We start from the raw sequence: 14,208 nt of genomic DNA on the forward strand, positions 1-14,208 counted from the left end.
ACCTCCTCCCCCAGGGCGACATTGGCTATCTGTCTAGCGGGGGGTGCTGCCTGGTTGGTGCGTGGGGCCATGGGGCATTCAGGGTCGTTGGCGTAATGCCCGGGCTTCTGGCAACGGAAACAAGTGATGGTTACCCGGTGCCCCCGTCTCAGGGGGGGGGCCGGATACAGCTGGTGGGGGTGCTGGGAAAGGCGGAGGTTGGGACTTCGGGGGGCTAGTCTGGGGCTCTCTCTGCCCTCCCTGGTTTCCCCCCCCCCTCTGGTGGGGTGGTCCCTGACTGGCTCGGGGGTACTCTCCTACAGGGCCCCGGGAGACCCGGGTGTTGGTCCAGCGATCCGCCTCGACAGCCAACTTTCTCGGGTCCGTGAGCTTGCTGTCGAGCAGATGCTGGCGTAGTTCCACAAAGCAGTTGGCAGCCAGGTGTTCCCATAACATGAGGTCAGTTTGTTCTTCCAGGGTGGTTACCTTGCTGCCCTTGATCCACCCATCGAAGGCACGGCTGAAGAAATTCACATATTCCACCCAGGTGGTACCCGGGATCTTCCGGCAGTCCCGGAACCGCTGGCGGTACATCTCCGGGGTGAGGCCGTACCTTGTGAGGAGGGCCGCTTTCATGTGTTCATATGAGGTCTGCATGGAGGTGGGTAGGTCGAGCAGGGTGTCTCTTCCTTCGCTCAGGAACCGTCCCCATAACCCAGCCCCCCAATCCTTCTGCGGGACCCGGTGGGAGGTCATGGCGACCTCGTAGGCCCGAAACCACTGCTGAATGTCATCATTCTTGTAATATTCCTTGACCACATCCTTGGGGATGTGGACCTTCTGTTCCGTCGGGGCGGCCGCCTCCCGGTTCCCCGGGGGCCGCGCTTCTTCGCTTCTTGCTTTCAGTTCTATTTCCTTCAAACTGCGTTCATGTTCTAGTTGAAGTCTCCTTCCCTCGTGTTCTCGTTGGAATTTCTTCTCTTCCAGTTCTCCTTGTACTCGCAACTGTTCTACTGCTAGCTTTTTCTCGGCTAATTTCAACTCGCCTTCAATTTTGAGTTTGGCTAATTCGAGCTCGTGATGGCGACTTTTTTCTCTGTCTGCGAGTTCCTCCGGGGATAGGCCCCCGTCTGGTACGAAGCCTCGCACCTGGTTGCTGCTGCGTTCTCCTTGGGAGGGTCCTGCTTCGTCGTGGGGCTCCACCGCTCCTTCTGGGCGGGGGGCTCCTGAATCCACCCAAGCTTTCAGTGCCTTTTGCATATCTTCTTTGGTGTTGAGACCAGTGGTAGCGATTCTGAGTTCCTTACAGAATTGCTTTAGTTCTCTGTGCGTGTACTCTTCCAGCTGTTCCACCTGGAACATGGTACTGGCGTCGTCTTCTACGAGAACCATGGTGTTTCCTTCTGCCATCTTTGTCGGTAGTGCGTCAGCCGTTCACGGTACGATCTCTAGATTATGGGCCCGAATCCCGTCGCTTGCCACCAATGTTAGAAGGCGACCTCAGAGGGGCCCGGAGGGGGCCCTGACTGTCCTGAGACCAACCCTCGAGGTATCGTAGCTGGGCACTGGCGGGAGACTCGTATCTAGGATCATACACTCGGCACCACACGACAAAGAGACGCCACACCGAGAGTTCTTAAGAGCAAATCTTTATCAGATCGGAGTGGTAAGATCTTTATGATCAGCAAGGCAATATATATACAAGTAGAGCGCGGGCTCACAAAGTCTTGGAGGGGGGTTAGGAGGTAGCGGGACAGTCTTTGGGGGAATGGATCAAATGCAGGAGCGTATCCGGCGCACAGCTCACAATCCTCGAGCTGGGGGTTATGCTTGTCGTCGTGGGGTCCGGCGGGACCAGGGAGTCTGGGGGCGCTGCGAGATGCTCAGCAGGCTCGAGTACAAGTTTGGAGGTCTTACGATCTTCAGGGAGCCGCGAGTCACTCAGCAGGGCTCAAGCACAAGTTCGGAGGTCTTACGATCTTCAGGGAGCCGCGAGTCACTCAGCAGGGCTCAGGTGTTTCCAAGGCGAATCTGCCGGACGGTCCCAGGGCACCCCTTGTTATAGGGCGACTCCTCTTTGATGTCCAGAGTCTGTGCAGGCAGGGGTCTTGTCACCTGGGGGTCGCTTGTTGGGGGTTTCCTGCCATTGTCTTTTGATCCTTTCAGGGCCGGGTCGGGAGGAGCCCCAGACACCCAGCAGGCGTGGAGCCAGCCCTCGGGGAGGCCGGCGGGTCGATCGAAACCCACCGTTCCAGGGAAGCGCAGAGGTGTGATAGAACTGTTCCTCCCTCTCTCATCCCAAGGGGAGCGTGATGTCCTCCAGCCGGAGTGGCGCCTCTAGGCCAGGGTCGCGCTGGGGCCGGGCGGCCATCTTGGTGCATGAAGTGGGCACGCGGGCCCGGGGTGGCCGAAGGAGAAAGGCCTACGGACGGGGGAAGTCCGGGTCGGGTGTGTGTGTTCTGGTGGGAAGGATCGGCCAGGCCAGGGGCTCGGGGCTGGTGTGAGGTGCAGGGGTCGGGTCTGACTATGTTACGAGGGCCGGGTCTAACAAGATTGTTTTAAATAACGCTTTCCTTTTAATTTATTTTTAATGTGGGTGATGTATGAGAGTCTATAAGAGACATTTTGCAGAGAAATGTTTATGTTGTTCAACACCATGCAACATCCAAAACCAAAGTTTCTTTTAGATGAAAACGGGAAGTCACATATGAAAAATGGCCGAAGGTCACAAAGATTGTTTGCAATAATATTAGTGAGCTGCTGCTTTATTATAACTTTGAAAGCACACGTCACTATCCCTTGAATATTAGATGTAAACACATTTAGAATTTGTATCAGTGTCTCTATGCACTGTCAGTGTCCTGGGCAAAGAGGGCACGAAAGAGCTGAAACTGGATCATAAATTCAAAGCTGTTCCGAAAAGAGGCCCCCAAATTACTTTTGGCCCCGGGCCCCTGAAATCCATAAGATGCCCCTGATGGCTGTCAGGACATGTCAAACACAAAACAAACATGTCCTTCTTTTTAGGTTGAGCCTAGCTGCAGCGCTCATGCGCTGCTCGCTCTGCGATGCATGCCGTAGTAGGGTATGATGTAGAAGTGCTGTGGAAGCCCTGCCCATTCTCCTCCCATATTTTTCATTGGTTAGTGTCAATGTCCTTGGTAAACGCTTGCTTTCGATTTATTGTGAGGCTTGTTAGTCCCGCCTTAGTACCGCCCTGTCTCCATTTGTTACCGCCCATGAGGATTCGATCTTTTACTGTATCCTATCTCGGGTGCTTTCATTACCAGCTCCAAGAACTGTTAACTTCATTAAGGGACACAGCACGCAAGGGGTGCCAACTTCAGTAATGGAGGTCTCTTCCTCCTCATTTGCATTTCTTTTCCTTTTTTTTAATTTCAAACTTAAAATGTAATACCAAGCACGGCGCCCGCTTCAGGGAGACCGCGCTTGGTTTATTTTATTATTCTCCTTCATCTGGGGTAGGAACATCTGAAGGTGTCTCTTTTTAACTTGCCTACCAGTATGGTCTGTACTGTGAATCCACCCCGCCTTGGGGAGAGGTGTGCTTGCTCCTAGGAGTACTGCGGAGAGCCTGGGTTCCCAATACCCAACTTGCATAGGTTTGTGATTCTCCCTCGTGCTTTTTCCTCACACCCCCACACTTCATGTCTCTTGACCTCACTCTCGCGCGTTCTTTGCTGTCCTCGCTTTCCTTTGTCATTGTTTCCAGCTTTCTCTTCCTCCTCCTCATCTTCCCTCTCTTGCTGTAAGGCAAGTCCGTGTCGCCAAAATAGGCGCCGGTGCCCAGTGCCCACCAGCTGCAAACACCGGCACACATTAAGCGCCGACGCTTCCCTTGTAGCAGAGAGGGCTGAGTGCCTTGAAACGGATGAGCGTATTTTGTAGAGGCCTCCTCCACAGCATACACACACTAGCTCCCCATTTGTGGGAGGTGATCTATGACCCCTGCCACGAGCTCTTCCAATGCAAATGTTCCGTGACTCACAGGAACATAGATTGCTCACAGGCACGATTTAAGGGTCCGTTGCCTGCTCAGCGGTCACATCATGGGGACCACACAGAGTGCATTTCTTGGGCTTGCTATATTGATCATGTCTGTCACTACAGTTAGTAGATTGGAGATGTGACAGTGCACCTAGAGCTGGCTACTAAAGAACTACTGGGGAACCAACTCCTAGCCCTGGCATTGGACCAACTTCCTGTGATTCTGGGCGAAACATTTTAACTCGCCGTGTCCAAAAGACATTGGGGGCATATTATCAAGAAACGGTGTTAAAATTATCGCCGCTTTAGCGGCAGAAAACTGCCGCTAAAGCGGCAATAATGGGCTTGATAATATGCTGCAGAGAATTCCAATAGAAGCCCGTGTTCTGGTGTGAAGCTGGGTTTCCATTGGAATTCTCCAGGGCATATTACCAAGCCCATTATCGCCGCTTTAGTGGCAGTTTTCTGCTGCTAAAGCGGCAATAATTTTAACACCGTTTCTTGATAATATGCCCCATTGTAAAATGTTTCAGGTGCTCATGCGTCGCGTTCTATTTGCTCTGCCAAATTTTCGCTGTGTAAAAAAAAAGTAATAATAATAAAATAGCAGTGGGAGCTCTGAGCATTGACTCTACCAAAAGACCCTCCTTGCAGGTTACACTACTTCCAACTTGCGCCCTAGAAAAATCAAAGCCATTCATAAAAACAAAACTTACTGGGTATTAGTCACTTCCCGTTTTTTCTTAAAAGAATGCAAAGAAATTATGTAAATATTCCTGAAGCCCTGAAGTTTGTCCTACAAGACACATCATTCTTTCTCTTTTCTTTAAAGCTCTTTTTATTGCAGATAAAGGAAACCAATAACCAATGACATTAAAAATAATGCATTGTAGCACCACAACAACACAGCCACACAAACTCAAACTCCCCTACCACCGTTGCCCGCCCCCCCCCCCCCCCCCCCCCGTCCACCCACCCATGCCCAGGGTTGGATTGAGAGCAAAAATAGGCCTGGGCACCCTAAAAAAAAGCATTTGCAATGCAATACGTCTCGCTTTAGCGGGAGTTTAAGCTATTGGTATTGTAAATGACAATGCCTTTTATTTATGTTTTTAAAACCAAAACATAAATAAAAGGCATTGTCATTTACAACACCAAAAGCTCAAACTTGCGTAAATGCGAGACCTATTGCATTGCAGATGCTTGTTAATGTACTGCACCCTGCCTTGTGGATTACTAAGGCTTTCCCTAGGGGTGATGTATACATTTTAAAGAAGGTTTTGACTTGGCAAACGGGTTTATTTTGCCATGTCCGGTTGGCAGTTTATAAGCTGCTCGACTAGGCTGCGTTGGCAGACCAGAGGCCATGTTTACACCTTTTCACTGTAGTGGTAGCACAACTAGTGCTGCCGTCCACTATTGACATTTAACTTACAGGCCCTGGGTACACTCTGTACCATATACTAGGGACTTATAGGTAAGGTAAACATGCCAATCAGGGATTAGTCAATTACACATACACATTTGAGGGGTCAGACCACTGGCATTGAGGCCTGCTCTGCAGGATCCAGTGCGCTTCAGAGTCAAAGATTTTGGGGGGCGATCTTACGAAAAGGGGTCCTTTCGCACGTTGTGTTTTCGTCGTTTTTTCCTGTGCCATATTACTCTTGTATAGAGCGAACTGAGTCACCTTCAGGTGTTTATAACGGGCCACAATTGAGAGCTCTGGAGTTGAGGCTGTGCAAGTTTCTCAGTAGATCATAAAGTTGGTCATTCAATCCTTGGCCTCTCTACAGAGTGCACAGAGCAATGGTCATGCATTCCGGTTGTACTTGTGATTCTGTGCAGGACTCATCTGTGAAAGAGTTACACATTTCTCAAATTATTGATAAGGTGAAAGTAAAAGAAATTGTAGTGCTTACCGGTAAGTGGGCACATTGTGAGGGGAATGTGGAAGTGAAAGAGATACAAGGAAGTGCATTCATGAGAGATTGAAAAGAGGGTTCTTAAGAGAAAATAGAGGAGGTGCAAGATTTTCGATGGCAGAACATGTGGAGAGAAGAAGGCCGTACATGTCTCACGCAGAGTGAGCATAACAGGAGTGACTGAGACACACTGAAGCCCACTACACCTTCCACTGGCCTCACTAGGGTTTATTTCACGGTCTCACAATTTCAGAATTGAAACATTTTTAGTATTAAATATTTATAACAAACTCATTTGTGTTATTCATTTATCTTAAACAGCAAACAACCACTGCCAAAACCAATAGTCCTGGCTGGTTTTAGGTGTATGTCAGTTGTTGTCTTTATATATCTGAATGCAATAACAGAAAGCTCAGAGAGGAACCAAAATATCGGTCAAGTGTCTCACTACAGATATCACAGAAATGTAGTTTACGTGTTTAAGCCACGCCCTTAATTACACAGGCCACACCCTTTTTACAGACCCCGCTTCTTTTCTCATCTCAATTAAAGCCATGGCGACATTATTACAAAGCTGTCATGGACAACACTCCTGTTTATCTTGCAGAAAAGTTCACCATCTCTGGTGTTCCTCAGCCAGGACACCACCAGACTGAAGACTAAGAAGTGTAAAACAGAATGCAGCTGGCCTTTTCCTCCTACGCACACAGGGGCATATTCTCAAGGACTTATCGCCGATTTATCGGCACTTTAGCGCTGCAAAAGTGGTGATAGATTTATCGCCCTATACTCAAGCTGGTGCAAACTGCCGACATCAGAAGTTTTCCCACGTTTTATCAGCTGCACGGATGAGAGCGACAACTAACGCTAATGATATGCAAAGTAGACGTCCCCGTGCAAAAAACATGAAAACACCACTTCACGATATTCTCAACGATCAGCCAGATCGTTGATGCGATCCAAAAACAGGCGATAAGGCGCGTTAGCAGCAGAGATTTAACACCTGCCTTCTATTGGTGTTGAGCAGGACGACAACCTGCAGTATGAAAGGGAGCCCAGCCCAGAGCCACATCTGAAGACCAACACATGTCATGGAGCTACTGATCATGCAGTGCGGAGACCCAAGAGGGCCACAACACCCACCACCACCACCCCCAGTGCCCCCCCGGGGGATCCCCTGAACTACCACAGAGGCATCGCAGAACAAGACAGCAGACCTTCGAAAATGCACCAGCCTCACAGACTTAACGCCAGAGTATATCATTGCCCACTACAGGCTCAAAAGGACAACCATCTTCGGCATCCTGACCCACATTGCCCACAGGCTGAAGGTACCAACACATCGGAGAACCAACATCCCTCCGCAGACAAAGCTGCTGCCTGTGCTGCACCTGTTAGCCTCTGGTACCTTCCAACCAACAACTGCCAGAGTCGGAGGAGTCTCACAGCCAGCCCTATCAAAGTTCCTCACACCTGTCTTGGATGCCATCATCAGCTTGGTACCCCGGCACCTTCACTTCCCCCACACTGCGCAGGAACAGCTGAAGACCAAGCAAGGCTTCTATGCCATAGCTGGCTTCTCGCACGTGTTGGGGGCAATTGACTGCACACATGTCCTAATTGTGCCCCCTGCCGACACTGCACACAATTACCACAACAGAAAGCAAACGCATTTTATCAATGTGCAGGCAATAGTGGACCATCGGGGACTCTTCACCAACGTCGTCGCCAACTACCCAGGCAGTGTGCATGATTCCTACATCTTCCGACAGTCCATCATCAACCAGCGCTTCTAGGATGGCACCTATGGAAATGCACTGCTCGTTGGTAAGTAACAAATGAACACACCACACTCCTCAACTCCACAATCATGCAACTCACAACTGTGGGAATGCACATGTTACAAAATCACATACAACATGCCAAACAGCATGCCCACCTACCTGACACAACAACACAAATCGGTAGAGGAAGAGTTCAGTCCACAGTCTGATAGTTGTGTCATTGGTGACCAAATAGAATATGGCAGTCCATGTCGAGGTCCAAGGTGAGTGTCGCGGAGTGTATTTGGGGACAGTGGAAGGTGATGATGCAGAGGGCAGAACCAAGCAGAAACAGGCCATATGACAGGTATGCCATTTTTAGACTAGATAGGCAATTTAATAAAGGCGGTGTTTTGGTGGTGATTTGCAGCACATCATTCACAGTCTCTATTTCTTCCCTCGCTAGTAATTCAGGTGAGGGACTGAGCTTTGCGTAGATCTCACCAAGGTTCGTTCTTGTAACGGTCTTCTTATCTATCGCCCCCCTGGTCCCGGATCAAATTTTAATAATGAAATGAGTTTAATCTTAGAGTCCTTCTCTTTGAAGTCAGATTTTACAGCATTTGGGGTTCTAAAAGAATGATGCCCACTTGGACAAAACAGACACCATAGCTGTGATTTGGACTGATCATCATGCTATCAGCTTCGAACTAGGGCCGAGGGACAGGATCTCTGCTGCTAACTCTAACGGTGACTTGCAGAGGACTCACCCTTGGCATAAAATGACCGTCATAGCTCTAAATGATACCTTAGCTGGACCAGAGCTGGAAAAATCGAATGATCCAGAATCTTTATCAGCTGTCTATGAAAACCAGATACAGTCAGCTATGGAAAGTCTAGCTCCTATTAAAAATAAAAGCAAAATAAACAAGCATTGGCATAGCCAATAGGTCTCGGTTTTGGGACCTTATAAGTATTTTGTTTGGCAGTACAATATCCTTGGTGCAACAACATCAACTGTTGCATGGCTAAACACTTATAAGGCCCCAAAAGCGAGACCTATTGGCTATTGCAATGCTTATTTGCCATGTAACCCACTGAAAAGCAAAATTGAGAAAATTAACCACAGAATTGCAATCCTGCAAACTGAGTATGGTCAAATAAATTGCTATCTTATACCAACCAAAACAATTTATTGGGAAAAAAGCACCAACGTCATGCACTGCACTAATTCTTATTTTGCGATATAAATACCAATTTAAAGCAAAGTTTAAAGTAACCATTTACGTTTCTATTTTAATCTACACCATTTTAAACAAGGTCAACTATTTCACAAAGACATTTCTTGAAGTTAAAACAGAGGTCATGTCCAAGTAATCCCTATTTCCCAATGTGCGGACTAAACTGTGTTACAGACCCAGACAAAGGTACCCGGAGCAATACAATTTCGAAGAACCTGCATGGTAAAGACTAATCCCCTCCCGAGAACTAGCATCCTACTAACCAGCTCTAAAGGACAAGCTTTAGGTTGCTGATGTGTAAAATCAAACACAGGCCCTTGGGTAAGCCTCTTTCTAGCAGGCCAACTTTGTAACTTGAAGGTGCTGCAAATTCTCAATTGCCAACAGTAAACTAAAAGCAAAAGCAAGCGTAAAGAAACGGATTATAAAATAAAGAAAAAAGGTGATCTAAATTTGGCCAGGTACACATTCTATATAAGTAAAATATAAGTTCCCTTTGGAACAAATACCACAATATAAACACAAAATGAAGGTGAACAACACTTTCCAGAACCAAAACTAAAGGGTAAAATTAAATTTTAACACAGAAACTAAAAATATATTAAAAATATATTTCTTTAATTAAAATTGCATAAAAGTCAATACATTCACATAAAAGCAATTGTCTCTTAATACATACACTCTGTTCGAAACAAACTTATCACTTTGACATGTAGGACAAAAAGTTTTTTTACAAAAACATTAGCATCAATACATAGACACAAAAGAGAAAACACATTTATAGACTACTATCGTTGGTCTTTGTCTGTACGCATCATCTATAGTAGTGAATTAATGGTCTGTTTTAAACTTCTATCTGTACAATGACACGACCATATTCTAATAGAGATTGTGTGAATTAAAATTGCGTTGACGCGTTTCGATGGATTTTTCCAACTGTTTCCATCTTTTTCAAGACAAATGATAAAGTAAAGTTTTCTCAATTTATTGTTTCCTGATTCTGCACAGTCCTGCATGAGAATAAATATATAGTCAGTATCATCAGTCTGCTTTCGTTATAACTAAATATCAACATGTTCAGACCTCGCATACGTAATCCCTTTGTCACATTTTCAACACATGATAAAGATATCCTTATGTAATTACAAACATATAAGAACTCATTCAATAGATCCTTGCATCATTATAATTTATTAGAAGAATCATTCTGCACCTATTAATTGCCATTTTCTATTTCACTTCTTTATTTGTATTCATATCTCTTTGCTCCCTCCTTCATGGGTATCTATTATGGGCATGACTACCACCTGACTCGGTACCTTGCCTCGTATACTCAATTAAATTAAGCCATTCAATGCCTATATTTCTAGGTTTCTACGTATACCAGACTTCACTTTAACCTTTCCCTCTATAATTGTGTGCATCTCGCCTTTTCATTTGTTACCTTACATAGGGATTTCGGTTCCGATTGTATTCTATTATCAAGTCGTATGATATCTTCAATCTTATTCAGAAAAGATTTTTTTTAAAACAGAACTGCCACCTATTTAAAGCCTGAGAGAAAAAAGCACTTTATTAGCTAATGTTTTCAAATAGAGAAAATGTATTTGTGTTGTTAGTAGGCATAGCTGTATTGATACCTTATTCTTTGAATTACGTGAATATTATTCAGTGTAAGGGTCCGTGTTTGTATTGGTAGTTTCCACTTTACAAAGTGTCCCAAGTAATATCCCCTATGGAAAAGATAATACAAAAATAAACATCAAGGGTCTCAATCCCTGAATCAGTTTACTTCTTATTTAATATCATTCGAAGGATATAATGTCGTACCTTGGGAAATTTGGTGATAAACCGACTATCGGAGCTCTGTTTTGCAAACAACTCGAGGGACAGATAGATAATTCACCTCCGCAGTGTGCTGTTTTAATAAAATATCAAATATCAACTTAGGGTCTCCTATATCCCTTCATATTTAAACTTAGAGAGTGTTTAAGCTTAATATTTATTAATTGTTTTTATTTGTTTTTACAAAGGCTTATCCGGTGGTATCTAAGCTTCAAAGCGAGCATACATCGGCTCTCCTATCGCATATTACCGGCCACACTCGAAAAACTGGGACAAAAGTAGTTATCCACTTCTAGAAAACCACTCCATAGTAAACTTTACGCACCAGCTGTAGTTATATATAACCACCCTTGGTACTAAAAAGATCGCTATACACTCTAGCGGGAACAAAATTCTTTATGCCATATTAATATAAATCTGCTTCTGTCATCTGACTTGGATATATCATTCCCTCAAGTCATTAGGTTGGCAGAGGATTTCGGCAGAGTGTCAGGCTATGAAGTTAATGTTGAAAAAACTGAAATTATGACGTGGAACCTACCGAGGAGCCCCTTCCAAACCACGGACCATATGAGGTACTTGGGGGTCAAAATTGGCTCAAACATCGAGGAGATAGCAAAGGTGAATCTTTAAAATATTTTTACAGAGAGTAAAAATCAAATGAAGTCCTGGGATCACCTCCCCTTGACTATCCTGGGTAGAGTAAATTTGATAAAAATGGTTATTCTACCCAAAGTAACTTTTCCCTTCAATACCATTCCTTTACATTTCGACAAGCAACTCATTGACAAATTTCAGCAGGCTATAAACTCATTTGTATGGGCCTACAAGGCAACCAGGATTTCGTGGAAAAAACTTAGACGTAGAAGAGAAAAGGGTGGTCTTACACTTCCAGACATCCAGTATTATGCATGGGCATTTCAATTAACCCACTCAAGAATGCTGTTAAAATACCCAGATGATTCGGCTAGGGGGAAAATGTTTAAAGCAATGCTGGAGCAATCGGAGCATTCCTCAGAAGGCTTTCTCTTTAAATATGGAGATAAAAAATTCTTCAAGAAAGTCAGGCTGAAGGTTTTAAGGGGAGCAGCCCAATTGTGGGCTAGAATAAGAACTTTAACAGGATTGGGGTATTATTCAAGATTAGCCCCGTGATGGGACAGCCCAGGGTCTCCTAGTTGTCTCAAAGATGCGCTTGTCATACCATTAAAAACATCAGGCTTAACAACATGGGGGGATTTATCTGAAGATGGTTTTCTACTGCCTTGGGTAACTCTAAATGATAAAGTTGTAGATGGTATGTCAAGATTCAAATACATACAGCTTAAAAGTTGGTCCCAAAATTACAAAAAGCCAATCGGATTGGGAAACGATCTTGAAGAACTTCTGGTCAAAAAGCCGGTGGGCAAGAAGGAGGTTGCCTTTTTCTATTGGGCAATTGAGGGCGCAATAGATGGAGATTTCAGATTAGCCGGAGAATTATGGGACGAGTGGATCGTTGAAGGGGACAATATTGACTTATGGCAGATTTCATACAATACCATGTTTTCCGTGGTGAAGCCAGCTTGGCTGAGGAGAAATCATTACTTCACAACGCACAGAGCATATTTGTTCCCTGCTAGACTTTCTAAGATGTCTAATGCTTTACCGGCGAGATGCAAAAAATGTAATAAGGAAAGTGTACCAGATACACATATGTTTTGGTCCTGTCCGGAGATTGCTGAATTTTGGCAAAAAGTTTTTTCCACCCTGTCGTCTATCTTAGAACAGTCAGTTCATATCGCCCTTAGTCTAATCATTTTTGGTATTGATATTGAAATCACTGGACATTCTAGAAATTTTCTTTTTTTGCAATTCTGTTGGCGAGACCAGAAATATGCAAAAAATGGGCAGAGGTTTCGTCCCCCACATATTCAGAATGGCTTTCATCACTATATAAAACATCGATAATAGATTTAGCTAGACTGAAAAACAGCAAAAAGAAAGCAACTTGGGACGGTCTATTAAAATGGCATTCAGTCCATACAACAACAGAATAAATAATTTATTTTATTTTTGAGATTGGTAAAGTTTATTTCCTTTTTATTTTCTGTGTCCAATGATTAGGCCCCCGGGAACGCTCCTTGACTGTGATGGTCGGTTTCCCCCTCCGAATCTTTGAGTCGATAGATAACGGTGTTTGGAGGTGGGTTACGTCCATTTTTCTGGTCTTCTGATTTTACTAAAATCAGTAGGGAGCATGACCACCCTTTTACATACAATAAGAGGTTAGCAACAGGTTGGATGTGGATGTACCACTGGTAGGCCCGCGAAAGAGCAATCTTTCTAAAGCTAAGAAACCTACCTCTCCATAGTGAGTAACAGTGGAAACCTACAGATTACCAGTTTGCTGGGGTCAGAGGCTAATGAGGACTAAAAAAAAATAAAAGAATTAATATAAATCTGCTACGCTCCTATTGTCCTATAAAGTCACGAGCATGTTTTGCTTCACTCACCTATTTAAAATGCAGCCTACGTCCTGCACATCCTTCACTGTTGTGGTATTTTCTCAACAAACCCGTTATCCATCTTTTGGAGTTTAAATAAGATCATGCGCTCTCCTCATTGGTTGTCTCAAAATTAATCACAGTCTCATAGAGATCTTGTGCTGACACTGCCTGTTTTGCCCTGGTAGTGAAACACATCAGAGATAAATAAACCATTGCGTCTTCCAAGAACTATCATTTTCATTTCTTAATTTTACAGACAATTATATCGACATTCAATTCAACTAATATTATCCTTATTCTTATTTATAGATGTCTTAGTTTTTAACGGCATTTCATGTGCTGGCCCAAATGCTCGTGGTGCGCTCACTTATTTAAACTCCAAAAGATGGATAACGGGTTTGTTGAGAAAATACCACAAGAGTGAAGGATGTGCAGGACATAGGCTGCATTTTAAATAGGTGAGTGAAGCAAAACATGCTCTTGACTTTATAGGACAATAGGCGCGTAGCATATTTATATTAATATGGCATAAAGAATTTTTTTCCCGCTAGAGTGTATAGCGATCTTTTTAGTACCAAGGGCGGTTATATATAACTACGGCTGGTGCGTAAAGTTTACTATGGAGTGGTTTTATGGAAGTGGATAACTACTTTTGTCCCAGTTTTTCGAGTGTGGCCGGTAATATGCGATAGGAGAGCTGATGTATGCTCGCGTTGAAGCTTAGATACAGCCGGATAAGCCTTTGTAAAAACAAATAAAAACAATTAATAAATATTAAGCTTAAATACTCTCTAGGTTTAAATATGAAGGGATATAGGAGACCCTAAGTTGATATTTGATATTTTAGTTAAACAGCACACTGCGGAGGTGAATTATCTATCTGTCCCTCGAGTTGTTTGCAAAACAGAGCTCCGATAGTCGGTTTATCACCAAATTTCCCAAGGCACGACATTATATC

This window comes from Triturus cristatus, chromosome 4_1 (genome assembly GCF_964204655.1).
Source record: "Triturus cristatus chromosome 4_1, aTriCri1.1, whole genome shotgun sequence".
Lineage (NCBI taxonomy): Eukaryota > Metazoa > Chordata > Amphibia > Caudata > Salamandridae > Triturus > Triturus cristatus.